At 51.4% G+C, this 23,449-nt stretch overlaps 1 long non-coding RNA gene across 12 annotated transcripts in view; it reads right to left on the reverse strand.

Moving 5' to 3' along the window:
- The window catches only part of LOC144379288 (uncharacterized), a 1,054,371-nt gene that overhangs the window by 722,815 nt on the left and 308,107 nt on the right, over positions 1–23,449 (reverse strand). For 7 of the 12 annotated variants that reach the window (XR_013442046.1, XR_013442047.1, XR_013442052.1 and 4 more), the window contains exon 2: positions 17,860–17,917. This is a non-coding gene — a long non-coding RNA (uncharacterized LOC144379288). Of the gene's footprint in view, positions 1–17,849; positions 17,918–23,449 lie in introns of those variants that run through there. The other 5 variants (XR_013442041.1, XR_013442044.1, XR_013442045.1 and 2 more) reach the window with 2 other exon arrangements.

Consider the following 23,449-nt stretch of genomic DNA (forward strand, 5'->3'; position numbering starts at 1 on the left):
CAAGTCCGGTGAACTTTCTGAGCCTCACCTGCCTCATCTGTAGAGTGGGTATAATAAAACCTTCCCAGAGGCTGCTCTCCACAGCTTACTTTATTTGAACAGTGGACTCTGTCTTTGGGGAGAGTTAAGTTTGGCCACTCACTCACTCACTCAGGGACCACTCTCTGGGCTCCCCACACTGTGTCAGACAGTGTGTTTGACCATTATCCATCAGGTTGGAAGCAACTCCCTTCCCTTTTTCCCTGTCTTCCAGTCTAAGGATTTAAAAAAAAAAATTTACTTAGGTACAATTTACATAAGATAAAACTCATACATTTTATTTATTTATGTATTTATTTAGAGCTCGCATGTGTGTGAACAAGGGCAGGGAGGGGACAGAGGGAGAGAGAGAGAGAATCCCAGCAGACTCCCCGCTGAGCACGGAGCCAACTGGGGCTCGATCTCACCACCCTGAGACCATGACCTGAGCCGAAATTAAGAGTTGGATGCTTAACCGACTGAGCCACCCAGGCACCCCTAAACTCATACATTTTATGTTTATAGGTCAATGATTTTTTTTTTTTAAGATTTATTTATTTCACAGAGACACAGCGAGAGAGGGAACACAAGCAGGGGGAGTGGGAGAGGGAGAAGCAGGCCTTCCACTGAGCAGGGAGCCCAATGCGGGGCTCGATCCCAGGATCCTGGGACCATGACCTGAGCCCAAGGCAGATGCTTAACGACTGAGCCACCCAGGAGCCCCTATAGGTCAATGATTTTTGACAAATGTATACAATTGTGTAACCCCCACCCCAGTCAAGACAGAGAACATTTCCATGACTCTGGAAAGTTTCCCTCGACCCCTTTGTGCAATCTCCCACCCACCCCCTCACCCTCAGACACCCACTGATCTGATTCCAGTCACTTTCCCTGAGCTTAAGTTATCACTTGCTTTTATTTTTGCAGCTATGTTTCTTTTTCCCCTTTCTCTTTAGGGCACACATCTCTTTGGTAAAAACAAGATTCATTGTTCTACCATCTCCCTTCTCAAACTGTTGTTGATAATGGCCAGATACAACACACACTGTGCACAAATGCACCTGCACACGCATTCACACACGCAATACAGACATTTACGCATACACTCACACGTACAGGAAATCTCAAGGAAACTTCTGAGGCTCAAAGAGACCTAGACCAAGGTAAGGCAAAAAACACAGTTTTGTTTTTATCGAAACCCTTCACGTTGGTGTGTGCGCACACACGCACGCACACGCGCACACGCACACACACACGCATATGCACACGCACACACACGCACTCGCACACACGCACACACGCAGCCCCTGAAGCCAAGAACCATTTGCTACCACCTTCTGCTCCCCTGTCAGAGACGGAGCAAGAGGAGAAAAATCGGAATTCTTGCCCTGTCTCAAAAGTAAAAGGGACAAATTAGTTTCTTGTCACTGCACTGCAATAAATACGTTGTCATTTTTATCCCCCAGTGAATCATGGTCTCCATTTCTCCCGTAACTATTATGCAGTCTGCTGGTACTATATCATTTTTTGGTAATTTTATTTTCACCAATTGTTTTATGAAATTTTTGAGTTTTATGGACACTAAAACAAATCTAGCCTGCGAGTGTTATAGTCCTTTAAATCATCGGCAGGAAATCTCAAGGTTCCTCCAGACTGTGGCGGAAGGAGGCTTTAGGGAAGAAAGATTGCCCCTAGCTTATAAACTGAGCAAAAACCCAGAGATAAGTTTGTAAAAGGGACATAGATCATGACGGGTGAGAACCAGGGTGTAAAACATCTTCCTGCTCAGCTCCTCGAAGAATAAAAATGGACTTTTATTTAGCAGAAACACCAAAGTAGTAGGAGGGAAGGAATACACGGTTCTGCCCCAACAGCCTGGATTTCCCTCTGAGTCTGTGTGAGCCCCACACCAGCTCCTCGCCGCCGGGGAGGACAGTCACATTAGGGACCCCCTTAGGGGCCACTGAGCATGCCTGTGATGTCCACACAGAGCATAGCCCACCTCCCCTCCCCTTGCAAATGTCAAAGTCACATCCCCATGGTGACCAGTGAAAAAAGAGGTAAAAACGGATTCTAAAACACATGTTAAAAAAAAACAAAACCTGACAAGGTGAGAATAGCTAAATCGATTTGGAAAAAAGGCTGGCCTTACCAAGTATTAAAATGCATTATAAAGCTACAATAATAAAACCAGTATGTTACTGGCATAAGACTAGATGGACAAATCAATGGAATGAAATAGATAGCCCTGAATAACTGGGTCCGTGAAAAATGAAGGGTCACATATCAGTGGAAGAGGGATGGATTATTCAGTAAATGCTACCTGTAAATCTGGTTATTTGGAAAACAGTCAATTTAGAACTTCATCTCATTCTAGAGTCCAAAAAATAAAAACTAGATGGTTGAAATGGTGGAAGGTAAAAAATAAAACAATAAAAGTCTAGAAGAAAGGATAAAAAAAGAATTATTTGATCTCTAGCCAAGGAGGGTTTTATCCTTGACCTTGGATAGAACTGCCAAGGAAGGTGATGGACAGATTTCGCTTTGAAGATGTTTACTTGCCTATATTTTCAAGACATAGCCCTCGAGTAGAGGTCAAAAGTCAAAGTGACAGAATCTTTTTTGACATATGTGACAGCAAAGGTTAATGTCCATAAATTCATAAAGAAAATCACTGACAATGGAATGGGCAAAGGATAAAACTGTATAATCCTTTGAAGAATAAACATAAATACCTCCCAAGCATAGGAGAACATTTCCAACCATACTAGTTGTGACGGTTAATTTTATGTGTCAACTTGCCTGGGCCATGGGTCTGCCCTGGCATGGTCAAATATTATTCTGGAATGTGTCTGTGAGGGTATTTCTGGATGAGATTAAGATTTGAATTGGTAGAGTGAGTAAAGCAGATTGCCTTCTCCAGTGTGGGTGGGCCTCATCCAATCAGTTGAAGGCTTGAATGTAATGAAAAGGCAGACCCTCCCATGAGTAGGAGAGAACTTCTGCTTGACAGCCTTTGAGCCGGGAAATGTGTTCTCCCCCTGCCTTTGGACTCGAACTGAAATATCGGCTCTTCTTGGGTCTTGAGCCTGCTGGCTTTCACACTAGACCTACACCATCGACTCTGTTAGGTCTCCAACTTGCTGACTGCAGATCTTGGGACCTGTCAGAGTCCATGATCATGTGAGCCAATTCCTTATAATAAGTCTTGTTTTATATATATCTCCATATCCTATTGGTTTTATTTCTCTGGACCACACTGACTAGTAACCTAGTCATCAGAGAAATACAAGCTAAAGTCCTGATGAGGGGCACCTAGGTGGCTCAGTTGGTTAAGCGTCTGCCTTCGGCTCAGGTCATGATCCTGGGGTCCTGTGATCAGGCCGCACATCGGGCTCCCTGCTCAGCAGGGAGCCTGCTTCTCCCTCTCCCTCTGCTGCTCCCCCTGCTCATGCTCTCTCTCTGTCAAATAAATAAATAAACAGATAAATAAATAAAATCTTAAAAAAAATAAAGTCCTGATGATACACTAGCTTTTCTCATGCCTCTGGATTTATTGAGGATTCTCTGGGATCCTCCCCATCACCATCTAGACATTCTCAAGACCCTCCCAATGTCAAGAAAGTCTGTCTCTCGTTCCTCTCCAGCCCTCTCCAACCGCTAGCCTCTCTAGTCCCTGCCACAGTCCACTTTCTTTAGACGTGGATCTTTAGATCTCTCTTTATATCTCAAGATGTGAATCTCCCCTCTGTGCCATCCCGTCGTCAAGCACGTCGCCCTCGCTTCCCTGCCCCCTTCTTCCATCAGAACCCAGGTCTTAACCAGCGGCTCGGTGTCCAGCCATGCGATTTCAGGGGGCGCCCTTGGGCCGGGAAGGATGCGCTGCCCTGTGCCAGAGCCCCCTGCTAGAGATCCACAGGACCAATGCAGCCCTTCCTTATTAGAGCTTTCCAGTGCCCTTGCCCGGCGGCAGGGCAGAGATGAGATTCTGCAGGGAGAGAGGAGAAGAGCGCCGGAGACAAAGACCCTTCAGGCGGGTTTTGAAGTAGCAGTTTTGCCCCCAGTGTTTGCAGGTAAATGAGCACATGTCTGCAAACGGGCTGTTTCTGGCTGTCCGTCTCTGGTAGGAAACAGAGCCTCCAAAGAGTCAGCCTTTTCGATTTTATTTAACGTTGCATTTAGAAAACGTAGCAGATATCCCGCGAAGCCTTTGAAAAGGTGAACAAGGTTTCCTCCTTGTCCTCCATGCCCCGCTGGGCTTTGCGTGTGCACACGGCAGCATCCGGCACCGGAAGGCCACCTGCGCCCAGGTGACCTGGCTTCAACGTCCGTCACTGGTCCCCGGACACATTGGTGGCCTCCAGCCCAGCCTGTTCTCTCGCCAGCAGCCTAAAGAAGCTTTCTGAGACATTGCTGAAATCCCCGCACTCCCCCAAGTTCAGAAGCCTGCGGAGGCTTCCATTTGCATTGATGGTAAAATCTTCACTCCTTCCAGGCCTCGCTCCTCGCCTGGCTCTCTAGTCTTCTTGTCCCCTGCCTCCTGAATCCCTCCGGGTCGGTCTTATTGGCCTTGTTCATGTTTCCAGGACGCCCCACACTTGCCCGTGGGGGGGCCCTCTGCCTCCAGTGCTCCTGCCCTGTGTTCCAAAGGCTGGTTCCTGCTCCCGGGGGGCTCCCTGGTCCCTCACTCACCTCACAGTGGCCCCTGCCGGCCACTGTCTTGGGGGCTGTGAGTGCCCCTTTTAGTCCTTTAAAAAAATTTTTTTAAAGAGTTTATTTGAGCAAAAATCAATTTGAATTGGGCCAAACCAAAGAGTGGTGAAGAGGGGTCCCCCATTTTATTCTTTCTCCTGGTCTTATTTCCTCTTCAGCACTCCTCAGAACCTGCGATTTTTGTTTTTTAGAGATTTTATTTATTGATTTGACACAGAGCAGGAGAGCACAAGGAGGAGGAGCTGTAGAGGGAGAGGGAGAAGCAGGCTCCCCGCTGAGCAGGGCGCCCGATGTGGGGCTCGATCCCAGGATGCTGGGATCATGACCTGAGCGGAAGGCAGACGCTTAACTGACTGAGCCACCCAGGCGCCCCAGAACTTGGGATTTTTAAACAGTTAATTCGATTGCTCACTTGTGTCTTGCCTGACTGTTCATGGGAAAGTCAGCGCCTGAGGACAGGCATATCTCCGTGGCACGCCCAGCAGCTAACACAGCACTTGGTACATAGAAGACACTCGATATAAATTTCCAGACAAACTGATGGAGCGAGAATAAATGATTGAGATAAAGTGGCTGGAAAATGCTGTGGCTTTTGGAAAGCATGCCTCCCCTCCCCTGAACTCCCAAGAACTAGCGGTCCCCAAAGGGCACTTTTCCGGGCGGGGGGTGTCGGGTGTGAGGACGACAGGTAGAGGACTTAACTGGAGAGGCTGTTGGTGGCTGGGTGGCTGTGGCGAAGGGGGCAGGTTGTACCAGGTGTGCGCATTGACTGATTTCGGTTCTACAGCGATGCTTTTGGAACTCTGATGTGCACAGAAATCACTTTGTTAAAATGCAGATTCAGATGCAGTAGGTCTGGGGTGCATCCCGAGATGTGGCTTTTCAGTGCAGCTCCCGGGTGGTGCGATGCTGTTAGCCCAGGGGCCACACTTACACAGCAGGGTCTCCACCACTGGTTCTCAAATGTGGTCTTCCATTAAATCACCTGGAGTGGCTTTGATGATCCCTAGAGATTCTGCTGGGTTGGTCTGGCGTCGAGGTCTTCGAAAACCAGGCGATGCTCATGTGCAGCCAAGTTTGAGAACTGCTGTTGTGCACGGTGTTTTACTTTATAAATAATTGTGACAAAATGAAGAAATTTGATTTGTCAGAATTTTTTTTGGAAAGAGCACTGCATTTTTATGGAAAAAGAAACCTCCTTGACCAGCCTGTCTGTGACGGAGCCTGAGTCTGGGTGGGGTGAACGCTTCTGCAAGCTGAGGCAGAGACGGACCTGCTGCCTGCCCTTGGAAACAGGTGTGAGCGTGTGGGTCCCAGAGATTGAGGAAGACCTCCTGCTCCTTCCTCTCAACTGTTCAGAAAAATTAATAAAGTAGTGAAATGCTTGAAAAGAAGGGTATTTATTTCAAAGGCTGCCAGTGAAGGCAGCGTTTCCCAGGCTTACCTGTGCATTGGAATCACTTGGGGATCTTTGAGACACTCCAGATGAACTCACAATCTTGGGATGGGACACAGGCACCAGAACTTTCTGAAGCTTCCCTGGGCATTGCAACGTGCAGACCCGTTTGGGAACCACCGGGTTCAGGTAATGAGCCTCCAGCAGCTCTGGTGGATGAGTGCAGGGCACAAAGGCAGGGAGAAGCCAGGGTGGGTCAGCTCTGGGGGATTCCCCAAAGGCTGGGATGTTTCTGGATTCTAGAATTTGTTGCTTCAAATCCAATGGAACCAAAATTCCAAGGCCAGGAAGGCCCCAGCCAACCACCATTAGGGAGGCACTTGGTTTGAGAAGAGAACTGCTTCTGGAAGCCTCAGTTTCCTCCTCTGTAAAATGGGACTAATAATTCCTGCGCAGTGGAAATGTTTTGAGGAACAAAGGAGAGGATGTGGGTGGATGTGCTCTGTAATATGCTGTATGAAGAGAAAGCTCCATATGGATTTTTAAGTACGGTTTTCTATTTTACATGCATGGCTTTTGATAGAAAAGAATAACCGAGGAGAATAATTTGTTAATTTAGGCTCAGAATTATCCACCAGTATAGAGACGTGCTACCTCAAGCACCACCTTGTGGTAGAAACTGGAGTTGTAGGAGTGGGAGCTGGATGCTTCTTTTGGTAGATGGGTCGATTTAAATAGGTTTAAATAGTCTGAACTCCAGCAGAGATTTTTAACCTCTGCACCAATGACATTTTAGGCCTAATGATTCTTTGTTGGGGGGGAGTATCATTTGCAAACTAGGTCGTTAAGCAACATCCATGGCCTCTATTCACTAAGCACCCCTCCCTGCAGGTTGGACAACCAAAAATGTCTCCATATTTTGCCAAATGTCCCTTGAGGGACTGAACTGCCCCTGGTTGGAAACCACCGAGCTACGGCAAACAACAGTAGTAATAATAATAATAATATCTGCTAACAGCGTGGGCTAAGGCAGCAGGCCTGTGGGAAGGGGAGACTGAGCTCCCCACCCCAGCAGGGCATGTGCCTGGGTCCAGCGGCTGGCAGGACGATGCCCCCGGTGGCTGGTGGGCTGTGCATGTGTGCGTGAGGGTCTGCACGTGCCTAGCTGGGGTCCCTGTGCCCGCAGCAGTACAACATTGACTAGCAAATCCCAACACCACGACAGGTGGAGACAGAGAGCCCATGGAAGAAAGGAAGAAGTTTTACATTTTAGTATTTTTAGGGGCACATTTTTCTTGCTTTTTGAACAAGGGGTCCCACGTTTTCAGTCGGCACCGGGCCCTGCCAAGTCCACAGGTGGCCCTGCTGACAGAGACGGGGGGAGGACCGCAAGAGTGGAAGGACTTTTGCGTGGAGGTGGCGGGGTGGTAGAGCTTGGGAGCAGCTTTGGGGGGCAAGGGGGAGGCTGACTCCAACCTGTGGCCCTGGGCAGGCTCACCCCATAGGTCTGAGGCAAGAGTACAAACACTGCACAGTGAGGAGTGTTGTTTGCATGTGCGTGGTTGCCCCAGCCCCAGATCTGACCTCCGTCTACACCCCCAGACTGCTGTTCTGGGCCACCCCCCAGACTAGTGACACGTCTGTCTTGCGGATGGACCTGGGAGAGAGGCCCGTGTAGACCCTGGAAGTGAGCTTGATAGATGGGCCGGTTTAAATAGGTTTAAATAGTCTGAACTCTAGCAGAGATTTTTAACCTCTGCACCAATGACATTTTAGGCCTACCGATTCTTTGGGCAGAGAATTCTGGGGTGCAGATACCTGGAACATGGTCTGGGATGAGGGTGTGGGCTCCCAGAGGGCATGACCTGTTGGTCCCACCGACTCCGCATGTGGAAGGTGAGACTGGAGAGTTGGGCGGGGCCTGGGTCCGGGAGTGGAACTGATCGGAGGGACATAGGGTGTGAAGGGAAGGGCAGTGGCTCTTGCAGTTTGCTCAAGGAACAGCTCTGGGAGGGCGGGGCTGGTAGGCTGGGCTCAGGGAGAGGAACCCAGGAGCCTGGGAAGCCTGGGGCTTGCACCGGCCCAGGTGTGGCCTCACAGGTGTGGATTCAGGTGCAGGAGCCCGCAGTGGTCAGGGGAAGGAAGGGCCCCGCTGCCTCTCCCAGCAGCAGCACCCCCTTCCGTTCCCAAGGGGACTTTCCTCTCCTCCCCCGGCGAAGTCTCCTTTTCTTCCTTGGTAGCTCATTTTCCGAGGAGAGCAGGTATACTTTTATACATACGGAAAGGTGGGAAAGGCGTTCCAAGTGGAGGGCACGGCATGAGCAAAGGCCCCGAAGCAGGAGAACATGGGGGCAAAAAGAGGAAGTGCTCAAGAGAAGGGTGGAGGGGTGTGGGCCCCATGGAGAAGGTCTCCCCGTGGGGGTGACAAGGGACACTTGCTCTATGGGTGACCGGGAGCCCTGCAGTGTGGCAGCCGAGGGCTGACAAAGTCAGATGGGGTGAGAGTGGAGTGTGGGGGCTGTGTGGGGACACGGGAGAGGCCTTGAGAAGGGGGACAGATAGATGATGGAGGCGTGGGGAGAAAAGTGGTGGGGCTGGGGTGCAGGGTGAGGGAGGGGTGTGTCCATGTTGCACCCCGGGGTTTTGGGTTAGGAGAGAGTGAAGGGCAGGTGTATGAATCACATCTGAGTGGGAACCCAGGAACCCGACGCATTTTCAAACCAGTTAACTGAGAGCAGTATCACGAAGGGGCCATCTGCACGCAGGCAGGCAGGATGAGGGAGCCGTGGGGTGGTGCAGTGCCCATCCCCAGACTGGCAATGCTGGGGAGCCTTTGCCACATGCAGGGGAGGGGACGAAGGGGAGTGGTTGCCCAGGGGGGCTAGGTGGAGAGGGCTCCTTGGCAGAGCCAGGGCCATGGGTGGACCCATGTTTACCCGCAGGGATCCCGCAGGCCAGGGGGCCAGGGAATAAATATCCCAGCCTCTCTCCTCCTGCTTCTAGCTCTCCTGCCGGTGCCTCCCATAGTCTGAATCCAGCCCGAAGCTGGGGGGCAAGAGGTCCCTACAGGTCACTCTCTTTGGTCACCTAGCGGGGTGACCCAGGAGGTTGGTGAGAGGGGCCGGCGGGGTCTGGGAGGCTTCTGGCAGGAATCCGAAGGAGGGTCGGGTTGGGGGTCTGCGCTGGCCATTTAAGGCAGATGAAGAAGTCTGGGAAGAGCTGGATTTGGGAGGAGAGGGCCCTCAAGTGTTTGGGCCCCTCCTGGCTTGCACACCCAGGCTGGGGCAGACGCAGGTGTGGAAGGGGGCGTGGGCGCGCCTGCAAGTCTGTCCCTAGGAACTCACTTTCCGCTTTGCCCTGGCAGACCCGGAATAAGAGTGTCTGGCTGGGGAGGGCTCACCCCGAGCCTCCAGCCCGCCCCTCCCCGCTGGGCCCTGGCCTTAGCCCCCAGTCCTGGGGGTGGGGCACTTTCATCTCTCCCTTGGCCTCAGGCTGGCCCAGCCAGCAACAGCTCTGTCTCCTGCTGTCAGGGCTGCCAGGATGTGACAAGCGGCAGATGGGCCTCTGATCAATGGACCCCGTCCCTGAGCAAGGACGGTGGGGCTGGGGGCAGGATGGGGGAGCGGCCGCTAATGGATGGGCCCGGGAGCAGTGATGGATGGGCAGGAAGAAGCTGCCATTTGTCTTGGGAAGTGAGTGGCTCCAGGGAGGAGGAGAAGGGAGGGTGGCCGGTGGGCTGGAGGGTGGAGAGAGAGCCGCAGAGGGCTGGGAGCCCAGGAGGGTGTTCTTTCCTGTCCTAGCCCAGCTCCCCCAAGCCCTGGCCAAGCGGACCCTGCCCACAGGGTGGAAGATGCCGAGGAGGCCAGCGAAGCTGGCAGTCAGATCATGTCCTCACCCTGCTCATTCAGGGTAAGTCAAGTTGCTGCAAGATCTTCCTTTGGGACTCTAGTGATCCTTCTTACCTTCCCCGTCTCCTCTCTGCCCCTGCCCCCCATGAGTGCCCCCCCACCTCATGCCCCACTCTAGCCAACTGACTTGCTCATTCGTCCTCAGAGGCCTCTGTGCCTTTGCCCCCGGCTGTGCCCACAGGTGGACGGCCCTTTCCCAGGTCCCCGCTCGGCGCTCTCCCTTCCTGCGGGCCGGGTGTCAGAGTAGGCCTGCCCTGGGCTCTCCTTGTCAAACAGCGAAGGCTCTGTGCCCGTGCCACACGCTGTCACCCTTACCCCACCTTATTACTACTTTAGTACCAGTCACCATCTGATATCCCATTTGTCTACTTGCTGTGGTCTGTCTCCCTCACTGGACTGTGGACTCCGTGAGGGCGACTCCATGAGTTGTCGCTTCTGTTCGCTGCTGCATTCCCAGGGCTGGCCATAGGACTCCGGAGGGGCTCCACAAATATTTCCTCCCGGTATGAAAGAAAGGGTTCACACTCCAGCCCTGGCACTTGCTGGTTTTGTGAGTCTGGACTGTCTCACTGAACTTCCGTGTCCTCCCCTGCAAGTTGAGGGCGACTGTCCCTCTTCAGAGCCCCTGCGCAGATGACACCAGACAGGTGCATCTGCCTGGGGCCTGGCAATGGCCAGCATCCTCCACGGACCTGGAGCACGGGGTTGTCCTTCTGTCTGTTCAACCCAAGTCTCTGCCCCTCACCATGGACCACCCCCCCGGAAAGCCGGCCTCCTCTGCTCCCCCAGCTAGCTCTGAAGGAGATGCTCTGACCTTACTCCTCAAACCACGGTCCTCCCCCGCCCCCCGAGGGTGAGCCCAGGTCCTCATGACTCCCACCCCTCCTCTGCCCCGGACTAGAAACCTCCATATCCCAATAGCATCGTCCAGATGGAGTGCTTTGGAGGCTGGCCGAGCCAGATTCAAATCCTTCACAGTCCCACCCTAGCCGATAGATGCGTGCAAGCCACTTCTCTGAGTGCGGTGGATGCTGCTGGCCCCTCTCCTAATCATAGTCACCTTTATAGGTCAAAGGCTGCTTTCTGCAAACACCTGACACTGCCTGGGGGGCATTTTTCTGGCCTTGGGGTGTTCAGGGTGCAAGGGAAGTCAAAAGTAGCGGACCCTCGGGGCACCTGGGTGGCTCAGTCAGTTAAGCGTCTGACTCTTGCTTTCGGCTCACATCATGATCTCGGGGTCATGAGATCAAGCCCCACATCAGGCTCGACGCTTGGCGGGGAGCCTTCTTGAGATTCCCTCTCTCCCTCTCCCTCTGCCCTTCCCCCTGCTCGCGCTCTCTCGCGTGCTCTCTCTCTCTCTAAAAATAAATAAAATCTTAAGGAAAGGTAGTGGACCCTCCGATGGCGGACGGTTGGAGGACCAGTCCCCTGGCTCCCCAGCTCCCCGGCCCCCTGGCTCCCCCAGCGTCAGGGCCGGTGCTCCTCTTGGCATGCTAAGAGTCAGTTGCCCACACTGTGACCTGCTCGATAATTCTCTTTCCTTCTCTTCTTCCCCTCCTCCCTCACCCATCGTGTTTCTAGGGATCACCTCCCACATCAGTCACTTGCACTTGGATCCTGTTTCAGGGTCTCCTTGGCGCGGGGAACCCAAACCAAAAAGACATTGTGCCTCAGTCTTTTCCCCGTTAAAATGAAAAAGGACAGAGTTCCAACCTCCTGGGCTTGTGTGGGGGTTAATTTCGTGTTGACTTGATTGGCCCCCCCGGGTCCCAGATTTAACTCGCCTTCTGGGTGTGTCTGCGAGGTTGTCTCCCGATGAGGTTTGCACGGGAACGGGTGGGCTTAGTGAAGCAGGGGGTCCTCCCCAACGTAGGGGGGCGACATCCAATCCTTTGAGGGCCTTAAGAGAACAACAGGTAGGGGAAGGAATTTACCTCTTTTCTTCCAGCCTCGCTGTCCAAGCTAGGATATCCCACCTCATTTTCTCCTGCCCTTGGACTGGGATTCACACCACCAGCCCCCCTGGCCTTCAGGCCTTCAGACTTGGATGGAATTATGACACTGCCCCCTAGCTTGCAGATTGCGGATTGTGGGATTTCTGGGTCTCCGTAATTGTGTGGGCCGGTTCCTCCAAGTAAATCTCCATATATATACATATCTTAGTGGTTCTGTTTCTCTGCAGAACCCTGACACAAAATGCACTATTAGGATTAAATAAAAAGATGCAGGTACAAAGCACAGAGCCTAGCCTGTGTGCATTCTAGCTTAAAGCAAAATAACTAACCCACTAGTTCCCAAAAAAGCAGCTAAGGTCCAGAGCAATGGGATCTTATTCCCTCGGTCTTCTCCTCTCCTGGTTGAACTGCTCCCAACCAGTCTTGCCATTTGCTCCTCCCTGGATGAATTTTCTCTCCTCTCAGGTCATGTCCTTAGTATACTCAGGTCTGGCCAAGTACCTCTTGAAGTTTGGAATCCAAGTACTAGGTGAGGCAAGGACAGTGTAGATCCAACTGTCACCTCCTTGCTTTATACCTCTGTTGATGAATCCCTCTGTTAATGAATCTCCCGATGTCAGGGGCCATTAACTCCAGTGGTTCTTACTGTATTCATGAGGAAACTTCTAGCACTTGTTTTTTTTTCCTTGTTGTGCTTTATTTAGTCCCGAGGGCCAAGCTTCTCACAGCCCCTGGGCACACTGGTAGACTGATGACAAGGCTTAGAGCTCGAGGCTGTCAGGGTTGTTACAGAGTTTATCATCCTGGACAAGACCACCAGCAAGGGAATCTGTCAAACTGTAGAACTGTGAGAAATAAGAAGTCATTGTTATTTTAGACCACTGAGTTCTGAGATGACTGGTCACACAGCGTTAGATAATTGTTGCAGAAGTTGTACAGGAAACAGAGCATTGCTGTAACAAACACCCGAACCATTTGGTCTTGGCTTGGGGGTTAGGTGGTGGGCAGACGCTGCAGGGTTGGTGAGGGGTTGTCAGAGGCTGGAGCAAGGGCAGCTTGTGTTATATTGGGAGTGGGGGACAACTGACACACCTGTTGCCTGTGGCAGTTTGGAATATAGAAAATGTACTTGTGCACTTGTGGGTCTACCTAAGAAGATCTCTGGACAGAATGTGAAGACCCCTGAGGGCTGCTTGCCTGCTCCTAACTGGATCTGATAACGCGGGAAGAGGAACACGAGCTCAGTAAGGAGCAGCTTGGTTTGTGAGCAGATTTTAGAGAAATATAGAAGGTCGAGGACTTGCTAGCGTTGAAAAACAAAATTATCTCTTCTCTCTGGTCTCCCTAGCCAGTAAAAAATTTAAGTGATGCGAGAGCTGGCCTAAAGATAGAGTCTGGGGCACCTGGGTGGCTCAGTCAGTTAAGCGTCTGACTCTTGGTTTCAGCTCAGGTCATGATCTCGGTCGTGGGATGGAGCCCCGTGTTGGGCTTTGCACTCAGCATGGGGTCTGCTTGTCCCTCTCCCTCTGCTCCTCCCCCTGTGCTCACACTCTCTCTAATAAATAAATAAGATCTTAAAAAAAAGATAGAGTCAATGATGTGGCTCTAAGACCCCTTGTTAAGGTGTCTGAAAGATTTAAGGTGGTACTGATACCCTCTTGGTGACACAAAATGACTTCTAAGAATTTTAAGGCCCCGAAGGAGAGGGAAGGAGAGAGGGAGAGAGAGAGAAAGAGAGAGGGAAAGAGCTGGAGGGAGGGTGAGAGAGGGGGAGAGCAACCTGTCTCAACTGGAGTGAACCTCAGCAGCTACATAGGAAACCCATAGAGTTCTCAAGAGAATTGTATCAGTGAAAACACGGCAAGCTTGGACTTACAGTGCCCATAGTTGTTGAAGGTGAAAATAGCCCTCTGAGTCCCCAGCTTTTCTATGAACACGAAGCAGGCTGAAAACACCATTCAGCTGCAAATGCCAGCTATTTCTGGAGGAAGAAGAAGGATGATAAAGAGGGGGAGATTCAAGAGTTCAGAGAGGAAAGCCAAGAGCCACAGAGAACTCTTGATTCTCCCCTCTTTGTCATCCTTCTTTTGGACTAGGGAATTACTCCCAGGGAGCTGAACTGGCCCCTAATCAAGGGCTGTTCTCTGCCGCTGGAGGCAGAAGGAATTGGGAATGCATGCCTGGCTAGATGGTAGTACCACTATGAACCAAAGACTCTTCCTCCCCCTTTTGGTTGGGAGTGTCTACTGTGGATGTCCTGTCCCCTTTTCACCTTTGCATGCTGGTTCTTGGTGGGGGGCAGGAGGAGCTCCTCACAAGCCTCATCTACCTGTGGCTCTGGTTCAGAAGTTCTGTGGACTAAATCCTGCCTCCCCAGATTCGTATGGGGAAGCCCTAACCCCCAATGTGACTGTCCTTGGAGATGGAGCCTTTAGGAGATAATTAAGGTGAAGGGAGGCCATAAAGGTGGACTCCTAATCCGATAGGATCGGTAGCCTCCCAGCAAGAGGAAGAGGGAAAAATCCTTCCTTCTGTCTGTGTGTGTGCACCCAGCTCAGGCTGCATGAGGACACAGCAAGGAGGTGGCTGTCTGTAAGCTGGGACAAGAGCCCTCCCCGTAACCCAACGGTGCTGGTGCCCTAATCTCAGAATTCCAGCCTCTAGAACTATGAGAAAACAAGCCTCTGTTGCTAAGCCAGGTAGGCTATGGTATTTTGTTACATAGCCTGTGCTGACTCACAAAAGCAGGTGAAATCCTGGACACCAAGCCTGAGCATGAAGCCCAGGGGGATGACATTTTTTGGAAGAGAGAATGAGCATGTTTTGAATACAGGAGGAATGGAGGTCATTGTGGTAGGGAGTGGACGACTGATAAATTGAAGATCATGGACACAGTATTGGGTTGTCCCTCTCTGAAGACTCAGAGTCCATTTTCCCATATGGTGAATCTAAGCTGTGAATCTCCGCTGGCCTCATGACCTGCTTGGACTCACAGAATGTGGTGGAAATGATGCTGGCAAATTCTAGGGTGTAGTGAAATATTAGAGACAATCCATTGTGCTGTCATTAAGGGATGGGCTAAATCAGCAATGGTACATCCACACTGTGGAGTGCCTGATAGCGGCTAAAGCAATGGGAAGGATCTATTCCATCAGGATGGATGGAAATATCTCCAAGACATACTGTTGGGTCACGAAAGCAAGTTTGCTGAATGGCAACTTGAAGTAGGATTTCATCTGGGTCAAAATATAAGCACACAAAACAATACCATATCTTTTCCTGTGGCTACAAGGATGCGTGTGTATGTGTGTGCGCCCACATATGCACTCGTGTGTGTAAGATCATTAGAACAAAAGAGGGAGAGAAAAGTCTGGTAGGAAACACACCAAATGGAAAGGAAGTGTTTAACTCTGGGGAGGGGTGAGATTGTGGGTGGGTGGGGGGGTGGAGCGAGAGGGAGCTTTATCTTTTTAACTCTGTTTATCTCTGCATTTGTTTTTTGAAATAGTGAGAGTATATCCATACATTAACTGTGTAATTTAAAAAGTTAAAAGCTAAGGAAAAAATTATCCAATAACCCAATCCAGAATTGGGCCCAGAATAAGATGTTTTTCTCCCTGGCCTGTGGTTAGTGGAAAGCACAGCATCTCTTGGAGGGCACTTCTCCTGGGCTTGGAGTGATTCTTTCATGACCCCGGGTACTGTCACCGGCACTTCTGCCATCCCGGCCGTCAGTTCCCTCCCCCTAGCATCGCTTCTCCCCTCTGCAGCTGGAAGATCACGCTCTGTCACTCAGGAGGCACAGACATTCCCAAGCTGCGGTGTGCTCAAGGTGTCTGCCATCCATCACTGGCCTCCCACTTCCTTGGGAGCTTCTTGCCCTCCTCTCACTAAAACATCGCATTGTGTTGTCCGGAGCAGTTTTTTATGGGGAGCAAGAGTAATGAGGAGCGAAACAGAATAATGGGGGTTGGCTTTTCACAATGCCCTAGGGCTGGTTGTGCAACCTTGGGCCGGCCACTTAAAACCTCCCTGCAGAGTTTGCCTTTTATGAAATGGGGACAAGAGTGTCTTACTCCTGAGGCTGCTGTGAAGAGCACATGGGGTGATGTAGGTAAAGTACCCCATGCAATGGCTGGCATGATACAGGTGCTTATAAAGGATTTCCCTTTTCTCTTCCCTCTGTAGCTGTGTGACTTTAGGCAAGTCACTTAACCTCTCTGAGCCATTCCTGTCAAATGGTAATAAAGACACCCTCCCTACCCCGGAGGGTTTGTTCATTCATTTAGCAGATGTTTATCAAAGACCCATTATAGGTCATATAGGTCATGCACTTCGCTAAGTATTAGGGATTATAGTGATGAATAAGACAGACAAAGTCTTTGGTCTTATGGTGATGATTGTCTCGTGGGGAAGACAGAAATAAAACACATAGTTGTGCTGACAATTGTCGTGAGAAGCAATGAAGTACTTGGCACCTAGTAGGTTCTTGAGGGAGGCAGCCTCCTGTCACCCACAGCCCTGGCCATGTCTGAGCTTCGTGAAACTGTTCTTGGCGCCGGAGTACAGAGCTAACTCCCCCTATCCTGGTCCTGGCTCATCACTGCCCAGGGATCTTTTGTATTGTTCTGAGCGGCATCTCGGAAGATGTGGCTTCTCCCCTGGGCCAGAGCACTGCTGTTCTGAGCAACCACGGTCTTCATCCCAGCCTTTCGTTGCCCTTTGCTGTGGGCTGTCTGGTTTCTTGTGAGACAGTCCTATTCTGTAGGAACTTTTCACCTTACTTGCTGATGCAGAGCATGGAGCGGTCCCCTGGGACCCCTTATCCTTGCCTCCAGAGTAATAACCATCCACTGAGCATTGTGACATGCTAGGGCACTTAACATTCATTATCTCTAATCTCACGGCAACCCTGGGTGATATCATAATTCTCTTTTTACAGAGGGGGAAATGGAAGCTCAGAAAGGTTGAGTGAATGGCCCATGGCCACACAGCTGGCTAGTGGCTGTGTTGAATTCAAATCCAGTCACTCTCTGCCATTCTGAGGATGCTCTGCAACAATGTAATTGAATCAGAGTTGGGAAGAGTGGGGATAGGGTCAGGACAAAGGAGAGAAGTCTAGAGGCTGGATAGGAAGAGTATAAGTCTGGAGGTAGCACCCTGGCATTCATGTCCTCAGCTCCTTTGGGAAGGTAACTTCATGCCCAGGGAAAGACAGGAGGGGTTGGAGAGGAGAACAGATGAGACATTCCTTAAATGTTTTAGTCCCAAGACAGTTTCTGAACAGTTGCACAGGTTGTACACTGCACAACTCCAGATGGCATCATTCACACTAGTTCATGAGAATAGCACCCTGTAGGGATATGTGGTTCACATCCTATGTTATAGGAGGACTTCTCAGCAGTCCTAGCTATGATGCCATGGGGTCAGAAAGAATCTTTCTCACCATGAAACAGGGGCTCTGAGCTCCTGCAGAGGAGAGAGATCAGAGAGGGACAGCCCATAACAGCCATTGAGTATCCTGGGAAGAATGAGGTAGAGGTGTGAGCCCTTTCTGCCCCAGCAAGCTATCCTGGGTCTCTCCTTCACCACAGTGCCTGCTCATAAGCACCTAGTGGTCTTACCTTCTTCTACCTCCTCTTTGTCCCGGGGTAGACTTGGGGGCCTAACCTGCCCCTTTTCTCCAGAACCCTTCCTACAGCCAACTTGGGGGTTAAGGAGGCCCAGGGTGGGTTGAGGGAGGGACCGATATGTCAGCCCAGCCATTGATCTGCCTCCAGTCGACTCAGCTCTAAGAGGTTTACCTCTTTAAAATGCAGGGGAGGCTTTGAGGCACTGGGCTGTCTCACTGCCCAGTGCCCTCACCCACCCATTCCCCCCGCCCCCCCCGCCCCCCCCCCCCCCCCCCCCCCCCCCCCCCCCGGCCGCTTCCCCACCCCGCTGTGTAAATCCCCAGGCCCCCTCCCCTCTCTGTCAGGGACTGATTTCAGCCCACAATGGTGATGCTTTATTACAGCTCACTTCCTGCTGTGAGTAAATAAGTTTGTCTCCTTTATATTCCCTGGGCAATTAGGAGAATGAAAGACTGAGCTTTGGATTAGCATTTATTTCTTCCAAACGTTTATATGAGGCCATTTTCCCACTGACAAATTGTGGGGCAAATTGTTCTCGAGAAAGTCTGTCTGCGCAAAGGTGCTATGATTAAACGGCTGGTGTAAATTTGGGGCCATAAATCCTTTCCCTGGGTTAACGGGATTTATTCGCAGCAACTGCCATTATGGGCTCAAAGAAATAATAAATGAGGTTGATTTTGCACCTGTTTCAAGGTAATTAATATGCACACTAAAGCTAAAAAGAGATGATTTTTACAAACTGCCTGGTTGGTGGCTCAAAATCTGGAGTCGTTCTGGGGTCCTCAAGGTCAGCGGACAGCCTCTTTCAGGACTGAGGGCCGGAGCTCCGAGGAAGGGGTGGTTTGGGATCTATCTGACCCGAAGCTCTTGTGTTGCAAGTAACGGACCCCTCAAGTCAGCTTGAGGAATGGGGGTTGCAGGAGGCCAAGGGTGAGAGCAGGACATCTGTGAAAACTCAAGCGTGGAGTGCTGGACAGAACTCAGTGATTGCAAGTGACAGAGACAACAGAGCTCCCCGGACCAAAGACAAAGTTGTAGGAAGCCGGCCCTACGGATTGGGATGGAGACTTAGGACCATCAGGTCTCTCTCACTGCTTCTCTGCTTTGCTCCTCTTTGATCGCTCAGAGCTGGCCCTGCTAAGAGGCCCCTCTGAAGGAATCCAGCGTTCTCGTACATGGAAGTTCACTGTGCAAACCCCACTTGCTCTTCCTTTGGTGCCCCCTATGCAGTGATGAGGGTGGTAACAGTCCTGAGGTGTCTGGTAGAGACTTGGCCTTTCCAGACTCTGCCTCAAGCCAGAAGAGGTCTGTGGACATTGAGGGATCGTGTCCATCATGCATTGATCTCCCGCCTGGCACCACTGCCTCCCCTTGTCCCCATGCCTAGGTGCCCTGCCTTCTGCTTACAGACCTCTTCCAACTCCCCAGCCCAGTCCTGATCAGATCTGCCCCTGGGAACTCTGAGCCTGCACTCCAGCCACTGCCTGCATGATTGCTCCTGACATACTCCCCCCGAATCCTGTGATCTGAGCCCCTCCCGGGTGGGGCTTCCTTGGAGGGGAGTTTGGACCCCAGACTTCTGGCTGAGAACAGAAGCTGTTCTGATGGCCTCTGCCTGTTCAGGTGCTGTCTGGTCCCCTGCTCTCCTCTCACCTCACAGGTGAGGTCCCAGGGGGCTCCCTGGACGCCCAGGGGAAAATGCTTGGAGTGATCTGTCCAAACACACATGTGATGGAGGCTGTGAGAGTGTCTCAAGTGTAGGCTTTGGGGCCAGATGGCCTGGGTCTGAATGCGAGCTCACCACCTCCCAGCTGTGCCATCCTGGCCAAGTCCTTTCACCTCTCTGACCCTCGGTTTCCTCCTCTGTGAAGTGAGTATGACAGCAGTGTCCAGTCCAGTCTCCCCGCCCCCCCCCCAACAAGTATAAACAGGTTGGATTTTATGACTGTGCCCTGGAAGGTAAAGGGAGAGATGAGGGAGTAGAAGTGGGGAGAGCTGCTAATGCTTGAATTCTTACTGGAAAGTCAGAATAACTGGGTACCTTGAACTCAACCCTACCTTCTACAAGCCCCTTGGGAAGTCTGGAGAGTGGCTGGCCCAGCCTGGAGCAGCTAGAGAAGCATTCACAGAAGAGAGGACACGGGAGATGGGGCTTCATGGGTGAATAGGAGTTCTTCAAGTGGAACCAAGGAGAAAGGACATATTCCAGGCCGAGAGAGCTCCCGTGCAGAGTGGAAGAGCCAACTGTGTGTTCAGGGAATGAGGAGCAGTTAGGGTGTGGCCCTAGAGGGGTGTGTTGTTTTGAAGCTCGTGGCAGAAACTCAGATGAGAAGAAAATATCCAGTTAAATCTTTTTTTAAATCAATGAATTCTGACTCTAGTCCCTACCCCATGGCCCCTGAACTGGCAGGAAATTCAATCTCAGTCAGAATCCAGGCCCTGCCCTTCTGGGGTCCTACCAAAATCCAGGGGGCGGTTCCTCACATCTCCTCTCTGTGTGACCACCTCAGCGGATGTTCTCCTGGTCTGAGCTCACAGACCTCCCACAGGGGATTCCCATCTGTGCCCAAGTTGGGTGTCCTGGGGCCTAGGGTCTTGCTCAGTCAGCGACACAGCTGTCTCCTTGGTTGTCTATGGCGGGTGGCGGCTGTGATGAATCCTTACCCCCGGCTCCTCCTCGCAGCTGGGAGGAGACTCCCTCTTCCCTCCCAGGCTAGGGTCACGTCTCCAATGGCTCTGAGCTTGTTGTAAAAGCCAGGGCGACAATGGGCAGGGACTACAAAATCCCAGGCTCGGGGACATACAAAAGGCTCTGGGTACAGGCTCAAAATGCACAGATAGAAAAAGAGGAAGGAAGGCGGGATGGACAAAAGGAAGGAGGGAAGGAAGAAAGAGAGAAAGAGAGAGAGAAAAGGGATCAAGCACAAAAATGAACTTCTCGAGTGTTGGTCCCGCCACAGGACGACGTGGGAGGGCGGGTAGAGGAGAGCGGTTGGGCCCGGTCGCCAAAGCCTGAACCTGAAGGGGCTTAGCCGTCGGGCTTGTTACCAGTGAGGACGTGACCCCGGGGAGGGGAACAACGTGGTCAGGCGTGTGGCTCAGCTGTGAGATGGGAGAAGGTCCCGAGAGGGGTGGCTTTAGCAGCCAAGGGGGAGTCCGGCTCCTGAGACAGTGTGGTCCTGCAGACAAAGCCTCAGCCAGCAGTTCAGGAGGAAGCTCTAGAACCTGAGCCCCCCGTCCCCACTCCTCCTTTTGGGGCTGGGCTGGGAGGGCCCTGGGGGGACCAGAGGCTGCACTTACTGCTGTGCATCTGCAATGTTCGCTGACTTCTCGAATCTCCGGGAGTTTTTCCTGGGGCTGCTGTAATGGAGGACCACGGAGGGAGCCCCTTCAAGCGCAGAGGCTTATTCTCTCCCAGTCTGGAGTCCAAAAGCAAGATGTTGGCAGGGTCGGTTCCTTCTGAGGCCTGAGGGAAGGGACTCTCTGCTTGGCGTGCAGATGGTCGCCGTCTCTCTGGGTCTCTTCACGCCCTCTTCCCTCTGGACCAGTCTGGGTCCTTCCTCTGAGGACACTGTGCTGTCGGCTTCGGACCCACCCTAGTGTCTTCATGTAAACTTGACCCCCTCTTTGGAGACCCTATCTCCAAACCCTGTTACATTTTGAGATACTGGGGGGCTGGGGCTTTAACACAGGAATTTGGCGGGGGGGGGGTGCACAGCTCAACCCATGACACCTCCAGACAAGCCCGCGGAAGACAGACATAATGATTGTTTTACCAGTAAGGAACTGGAGGTTGGGAGAGGTCAAGTAACTGGTTCTGGGGTGCAGAGCCAGTGAAAGAGCAGAGTTTTACACCCTGCCGTTGAGGGGCGCTCTGGCCGGGTCCCAGGGTCCCTGTGAAGGCCGAGAGCTCCTGGGGGGCTGGGAGGAGGCCGGAGGAGAGGGAAGAAATTGCATTCTGAGAGCAACTTTGCTGGCCTTTTGTCTCTCTGCTCGTTGCCTGCAATATGCTTGCATCTTATTACTCAGGCTAGGTAGATTTTTGCTTGGCTGAGCTGAGATCAAAAAGTAATTTTTCTTTTTTGCAACAGCCAATTAGAAATTCATTTATTTTCACATTACGGACATTTGGCAAAAATTTCTTTGGCAATTTAGTTCCATTTATATAGTCTGCATAAAGGGAGACAGTGAGACTGGGAAAAAAAAAAAAAGGCAAGGCCCCGGGCAAAAATTAAATGCAGAATCATGTATTAGAAATGAGATGTATTTACTATTGTTTTTGAAAATTAATGGTGCATTTTTAGCTTTTATAATGTAATTTAATGATGCAATTCATCTAATAAAAAAAAAGAATGCATTTTAACTCAGTCACACAGACCTACTGGGGCACGGCACAGAACACCTTTCTTGTGGAAAGGATTTGGAACAGAATGCTTGGGGCCTTTCTCTTTCTCTAAAAGACAAAAAAAGAAAAATGGTCTGTCTGTGTGTGTGTGTGTGCGCGCACGCGCGTGCTCACATCTGGGGTATCAGCAGGAATCCAAGAAAAAGGACATTTTTCTTTTGCCATTTTGGTGTTTGTGTTATTTTACCATAGTGTGGGAGCAGCTGCTGATTCTGGAAGCTTTGAGGGTGTCGGCTGCCCCCGCCTGCTAAATGAGCCCCGATGCTAAGACCCTGGTGGGGGGGTGGTGGAGAAAGGGGCCCTGGTGCTCTGTGGGGCTCTGTCCCTCCTGGGTTCTGAGCCAGGGTGGACAGACTATGGTCTGGGCGTCCATCCCAAATTTGGCGTTGACCACACTTGTGAGTTTGGGGTCCTGTTGGCTTCCTGGCTCCAACACATCTCTCTCACGTTCATGTCAAAGAGCCTGATTTCCACTCGCCATTGGTCCTATTTGGGCTTAAGGCAATGGAGGTCTGTCCTGTGATGCAGAGTGGCTGGGAGACAATGAGAGCAGGAGAGGGAGGAGGGGGGCTGGGAGGGCACTGACTTGACTATCCCCAGTCGGGTACCGTGGTGGCTGTTTTGTTGCCCCACCACCCGTGAGAACGACAGATCCTTGAGGTGGGTTCATTCCTGTCTCGTTCATGCTGTATCCCCAGCCCACCATGTACTGTGGACACTCACCCCAGAACCTTTGACTGGCAGACTGACAGATGGACCCTGGGCTACAGGCATCGCATTTAACCCTTGCTCCAATGCAGTGAGGAGGTAGGTCTCCCTGTCTTATAGGACAAGACATGTTGGCCAAGAGGGGTTAGAGCACTTTTTCTTTGCTTTTTAAAATTATTTATTTATTTATTTTTATTTTTTAATTTTTTAAAAGATTTTATTTATTTATTTGACAGAGAGAGACACAGCGAGAGAGGGAACACAAGCAGGGGGAGTGGGAGAGGGAGAAGCAGGCTTCCCGCGGAGCAGGGAGCCCGATGTGGGGCTCGATCCCAGGACCCTGGGATCATGACCTGAGCCAAAGGCAGATGCTTAACGACTGAGCCACCCAGGCGCCTCTAGAGCACTTTTCAAGTTCACTCAGCTAGTAAGCGGCACAGCAGGGACCAAACTGGGGCTGTCTCACTCCAGAGCACTTGCTCTTAACCACGTGAATGTATGCAGTGAATGAATGAATGAATGAATGAATGAAAGCATGAAGGCATGAATGGAAGGATGGATGGTTTTTCACTCAGGCTACCTAACCAAGGAGCTGGGATTTGAGCTCAGGTTTTCCAATTCCCAGTTGAGAACTTCTTTCCTCCATCCCCTTTACCCTTAGCAGGGGGGAGGAGACCATAGATAGAAAAAGGGGTTTGGGGGTTCATTGTAAT

This window comes from Halichoerus grypus, chromosome 10 (genome assembly GCF_964656455.1).
Source record: "Halichoerus grypus chromosome 10, mHalGry1.hap1.1, whole genome shotgun sequence".
Taxonomy (NCBI): Eukaryota; Metazoa; Chordata; class Mammalia; order Carnivora; family Phocidae; genus Halichoerus; species Halichoerus grypus.